Source organism: Cuculus canorus, chromosome 12 (genome assembly GCF_017976375.1).
Source record: "Cuculus canorus isolate bCucCan1 chromosome 12, bCucCan1.pri, whole genome shotgun sequence".
In the NCBI taxonomy this organism is placed as follows: Eukaryota; Metazoa; Chordata; class Aves; order Cuculiformes; family Cuculidae; genus Cuculus; species Cuculus canorus.
In genome coordinates this window covers 6,472,191-6,479,080 of record NC_071412.1, presented here as the reverse complement: position 1 = coordinate 6,479,080, position 6,890 = coordinate 6,472,191, and positions in this window count along the sequence as shown.

Here is a 6,890-nt window from a genome sequence, read left to right as displayed (position 1 = left end):
TTTGCCTTTGTTACATTGAAACCATTCTTCCTGTTAGGAAGATGAGCATCCAGGAAATTACAGTATTTGAAGCATAAAAATAGCCTCGGCCTACTGCTGGAAACTATATAGGTTTTTGGCCAGTTTTTAATAGGGCTTTTTACTACATGAAGCTTATACTCATTGAGGGCTGATTTTTTGCCTCCTTTTCCAATTTCTTTAACTTCTTCACCTCAGCCTCACTCCACACCCACGTCCCTTCACTTATTTCTCTCTAGGCTTCCAGAGAACATGGAAGCGTTGAGGTTTTTACTCCTGTTGGACATCTCCACAACCCTTTCTGCTGAGCCAAGCTAAAACTGAATGACACTTGGGTACCCAGGCAAAAGTAGTTTGAAAACAACCCCTTCAAAATTCATAGCACCTGCAGATCCATGGCAGTACCCAGGCAAGAGTAGTTTGAAAACAACTCCTTCAAAATTCACAGCACCTGCAGATCCATGGCAGTTCCCTCCAATATGCACCCTAAAGGCCACAAACTTACAGGTTCTGGATGCCTAATTGCATTCCTAAAGAAGTCTGCCAGCAATTCTGCAAAAACTAATTGACCATCAAATTGAAAAGAAACCACCATTTTGGAAGGAAACATTTAACTTCCCTTCTGCTCACGCTGTCTCGTCTGTATGGATTATAAACCCTTCAAGGCATGAGCTATTGTTCTCTGTCTACTGCATTATGTTTGCACAACCCCTGGTCCACTGTCAAGTCCTTTAGGTATTACCTTATCAGTACTTTTACCACAGTCTGATAATTCTTGCTTATGCCACATTATCCTGACAGAGTTGGTAAAAGACTTTTGAGTAGGAAACTGTAGCGATCCTATTAACACTCAGAGATCACATGCCTAAGTCCTGGATTCATCTTCTTGTTAGCAATGCTTTTTTTATAACATATATGCTTTCCTTTCGCTGCTCTCTAAAACATTCATCATTTAAATGACATCAACTATGACAGCTGTAAAGCCCTTTCTGTTCATAACATTGTGAAATACGAACATTTGCCTTTTTTATTTCATTGGACACATAATAATGATCTCGTTCATCTGTACATCTGGCATGGTCTCTCATGAGGAAGCTGGTTGGAAATAAGTCAGTATAAAACAAAGGATAAGAACATCATAAGAACATGCGTCTTTACTATCAAACACAACCATGAAGTATTTTGTCATCCATTGATTTATGTTCAATTGCAACAACAGAACAACTTCAACCTAACTTAGACTCAAAAGTGCAGGCAGAGAAAAAATGACCCAGCAAGATAGAGAATTAAATCTCTGGTCCGGTAAGCAAAAACTTCTGTTTGATCGCATGATAATCACCAGATTTCACTCTCTCAGTGAACATTAATAGGAAATCTTCATATCTAAATGAATAAACACACTCCTCTACCTTTGTTCTGAAATGCAGATATACATACCGCTTCAGTAGATTCTACTTTCATATAAATAGTCCCTCAAAACAAGGTCAGTTAAGCAAATCTGATGATCTTGAAGGCCAATCTTTCATCATAAAATAGAAAGTTTGTTCTACCTGGGAAAAATACGTTTGGCTAAACTGCAAGTTTAAAATCCATTGAAACAGTGCAGAACAACATTTGGCTCATAAATCAGGACTATGTCTAATGAACACCAAAACTGGAAGTATCCTGCCGAGGCCCCATGCAGAAACTAATTTTGGTTTGAGGTCTCGGAGTTATCAGTAATAGAGCTTCACCTGATTGACTAATAAAAGGAAAATGTTAAATTTCCTGTAACTAGCATCATGAGAACCCTGGCCTGGTATAATCAGTTCTTGGGCCCTGCACTGTATTTGTACGGCGTGCTTGTTTACCCTGAAATAACAAGCTCCCTGGGGTGGAAAGCAATCAGGCACTGTCACACTTGACAAGTGTGCTATAACCTATAAAGCATAAAGCCTCTATTAGTATAAAGGTACAAAGTTCAGCCACAGCACTGCGCCTTTGATTTCTTGGTGTTATGGAACCCATTGCGCTCTACGTTGATTCTTTCCCTGGTCTTTGGAAACAGCTCCATCAATACAGTGAGGAAAAAAATTCTTGTGCTTTAAAGAAAGAGGAGCTACTTGGGTGTAGATCTAAACATTATAGAAGAATACTTGACTTCCTCCCAGCTTGTGTTTAAATTATTCTAGCACTAACCGATACAGTATATACAAATGGTCACTATTTCAAGTATCTGAATAAATATTTGTTCTCTCTTGTCTCTCAAATTCCTTTTTATCCCCCAGCAAAACAACTTGTGGCTCATTTGCATATTTATGATCCTGTACTGTAGTAGCAGAAGCATTAAATTTCATGACTTTCCAGAACAAACACATCTTGATTCAGATGGCATATACTTTTTGTTGTGGTTCAGCATTCACAGTCTTAACTGAAATGTAGAAATGGACATTTTGAGATAGATTTATAAAACACTTGCATGATAATTTTGTGGTTTCACAGCATATCATCTCAAAAGGACTTAGGGGCTTATTGTAAGCATAATTAGAAAATATGTACTTGTATAGATGAAGACTGAATGCAGATAAGGCAAAATGAAAAATTCACTGCAGAAGTAAAAGGGATTCAGTTTATTCACACATAGCTGCGTGTACTTTAACAAAATTTTTTCCTACTTTGCAAAAAAATGTAACCCCACTGAGGGCTGTGGATATGCCAAATTTGAATTCTTGAATTTATCTGCCATTGTCTTCTCATGCAACAGTGACAACGATCCATTTTCCTCCTTCTGCAACTGCCCTTACTTCTGTGCTCATTAAAAGTAAAATGTTATTGAGTACTATGGGAAAGATGCAACATTTGGTAAATAAACAGGGGCTCCGAGTCAAACAATTATGCTGCAAGTATGAGCGACAGACAAAGGTCAGCAGGACAACTCCTGCCTTCACTGTAATGATTCACAGAGGAAAAGCAAGAAAAATAAAGGAGTTGACCAGCATCTCACAAGACGACTTGTATGTGTCACTACCTGAGTATCTAAAGATACACATTAATATGCAAACAGAAGAACAGAACATAAGCAAGGATCAAACAGAGAGAAAGAAGTGGGGGGAGGGGGAAAGGATGTTTAGAAGAAATATGCGATACATCGTTGAGAGGAATACTAGTGACCAAGACAATGTGGTTATGAAAGCAGAAAATGGATGATTAGTGCCAGAAAATGCAGCAAGACCAGAGGAAAGAATAAGCATAGGTAACAGTTGAAACAGATTAAAAAAGTAAATTCCCAAAACAAAAATGAAGTCACCAGAATAGCTTCAGAAAAGTGACATCGTGCATCAAACATCTAGCAGTAAGACAAACAGAATTTCCACTTTCTCACATACAATCTGAGTGTCAACATAAAGAAAAAAAACCAATAAAACCCATAACATAAAAGGGTTGCACACTCCTGTAAGCTTATGTGAATGGAAACAAAGCAGCAAATAAAACGGGAAGCCCAACACCAAGAATAAGGTAATGCACTAACAGAGGACTGAATCCCCAACTCTATCTATTCTTTACAGTTGGTAGTAAACTCGATGATGAAAAAGCAAGTCTGAAATTAACTTTTGGTTTTGCTTCTGTTCTCTTCTGCTTGCCACGGTCTTTTGCTACTGTGGCAAATGCTCTTGTTTCTTGAGTTGCACATTTACAGTCTTCCTTAAGAGATTAAGCTGTGAATCATTACCAAGGACAAGTATCCACTCACCTCACCACAGCCTGGCTGCAGCCCAAGAGTTCCGTATTCAATACGTATTGAGTCAAGTACAATAATAGAGGGATAAACTATACACTCTCCGTTAAGTGGATTCAACTCATTTCAACTCAGCAACCTCGTCTAGACATAAATGAAGACATTTTTGTTGTTATATTCTACTAAAAGAGATGAAAGTGACTTCATATTCACAAGGGACTCAGATTTGACTTAGGTTTGGTGGATCAGAGGTGGTTCCTGGCTCCTGTGGCAACTAGCAGATGTACTTGTTGTTAATAGCCAGGGATGATGCAATTCAATACAATCTATTTGACAATGAACGAGGATAAAGAAGGGTTGGTAGATGGAAGAAAAGAAAGATTGTGAAGATCCAGATTCACAATGTGGAGCTGTATAGTCAACAACAAAAAGCTTATTTTCCACTCACTTACATATTTTCTTTGCTGACTGAGTTGCCTTGTGTCTAGGAGACGACAGCGAGGGTGTGCAGGGAGCCCAGGCAACTTTACAGTACCAAGGCAGGTACGAAGTTGGGCCAAAAAATCAGTCATAAGTCAACAAACCCTACAGCCAAGCACAGTCTACGAGAGTTCAGAGAAATACCAAAGGGCAGGCCAGAGCTTAAATAGATTTCCTGCACCTGTGGGCAGCAGCTGAGATGGGTCAAGGTCATTAAGGGTCATTAAGGCATATTGGTGCACTCAGAGCCCTGACCACATTTTAGGACCAATACAAAGGCATTGCTCATGTATAGCTAGAATTAGTCAGCAGGTACCTAAGAAAAAGGATAGCAGAAAAGGTCAGTTAGCTTCTTCCTGGTTTTCATTGTACTTCCGTATCACTGTGGTTTTTCAGTTCATTTCATTAGCTCAAGATGAAAGCCTGATTAAGATAGTTGGAAAACGTCCACAAATATATTTTTAACATTGGAGGGTTTTTATTCTAACTTTGTGGAGTTTGCTAATACCATCTAAATCTCTCATACCTACATTTTCCTGCAAAAGGACTCTTTTATTGTGCTTTATTCCAGGATAGATACATTTTCCCACAATTTTTCCTGATACTCTATGTATCTCTTAATCATGAAACATTCCTGATCTTTATACTTGAAACAGTAGGAAAAGATGATACAGGCTTATCTCTGCAGGAATTCCTCAGCTATGCTTGTGGACTAAGCCACAGCCTACAGTCTTAAGCAAAGAAAAAGTCAGGAAAAATGTCAGAAAGAAAAGAATCAGTAACAGATTTCCATTATGCTTTTCTTAACTTGCCACCTTCTGTTCTTGAAGAGGGAGAGTCGGTGAAGAATGCAGAAGATAAAACTCGCTTGGACTATTTTTGAACTATTTCTTTCAGCTGTTTTTGTTTGCACTATTACAAAGCCTTGGCAGGCAAGAAAAAATATTCTTAGAATAGCAGATTTCTTGCTTTGTTCTGCATCTGTTCCAAAACCATACAATTATATTTGAACAGCTGGCCAGTAACATACAACTATCAGACACGACAATGACATAAAATCACAGTGCTCTTTGTAGAGGACTGAGTTTTCAAAGCCGAAGAAAACCCTCAGATGTACACAACTTAGAGGTACACATTCAGATTTAAATCATACTTTTTATTTTTCTTGAATTGAGCTTTCAGTTGGCAGCAAAGAACAAACAAGTGCTCATTATATCAAAATAAAAAACTGGAACCGCTCTGCAGAAAAGAATTTCCTGATGCTCTTGCTAGGACTAGAACAGAGGAGTTCAGTCTGGCCATATGTCATTACCACGCTACACATAGTTTTAGTTTTGAAACCGTGTTTTGCTTTTTATACAACTGTGTAAAGAAGTTCTGTCAAAACCCTGGATGAGCATCCCTAACTCCTTTGCTGTTCTCTTCTATTTTGTAACTTTGTATACAGGGATATATATATAACCTAATTCTACAATCTTGGGGCCTATTTGGTTATTATCCTATGTTTCCTGCCTGCTGACCTATAAAGTGAACCTTGAATTTACACCTACAGCCCTCATAAAATCTCTCTTTATATTTAAAGAACTCTAAGAGGATATCAAGGCCCTTCTTTTGTGTAGGAAATAACACTGACATAGGCTCACCTCTTATGTGAAGTTTCTTGCAACTGCTGCAACCCCGTAGTTAACAGTTATGTTAGTGCTCAGAGATTTTTTTGCTCATGCTGAAGGAGATCTGTACAGCCCCTGCTCTCCAAAATGGAAGTGAAAAAGAAAAGGGTAAATTAATTAGTTACTGCTGACAACTACCACAGTACATGTCACTGCTAAAGAAGCACTGAAGCAACTTTCTTACTAAGCAATTATTTTTATAAAATATAATCAGTGTAAGACTTTACAGACTGTTTCACACATTTGTCAGGATGCAGGTTCCTTTTTTCCCTCCATTCTTCCTTCTGCTCAGGCAGCAGCTTTCAACCAAAACACTGTCACACAGGGATGGAAGGCTGACAGCCCAGCCTAGAAGCTAGAAACGCCTGCAAACAGCACAAGAAAGAGCAAGGACTGCTTGTAACAAAAACCAGACACAGACTCATAGAAAGGTTTGGGTTGGAAGGGACCTTAAAGATTTCCACCCCCCTGCCATGGGCACAGACACCTCCCACCAGATCAGGCTGCCCAAGGCCCCAGTCAGCCTGGCCTTGAAGAATTCCAGGGATGGGGCATCCACAACTTTCCTGGGCAATCTGTGCCAGTGTCTCATCACCCTCCTCCTGAAGAATTTCTTCCTACTATCTAATTTAAATATTTCCCATCCAACTTAAAGCCATTCCCTCTTGTCCTGTTACTCTATGCCCTTGTAAAAAGCCCCTCCCCAGCTTTCCTGTAGCCCTTCAGGTACTGAAATGCTCCTCTTAGGTCTCCTTGGAGCCTTCTCTTCTCCAGGGTCAACAACTCCAACTCTCTCAGCTTGCCCTCATAGCAGAGGTGCTCCAGCCCTCAGATGATCTTTGTAGACCTCCTCTGGACCCATTCCAACAGTTCCACATCTTTCTTGTATTGAGGATTCCAGAACTGGACACAACACTCCAGGTGGGCTCTCACGAGAGTTGAAGTGCACAATCCTCTCCCTCGCGTTCTGTCCACGCTTCTTTTGATGAAGCACAGGGTTAACACGA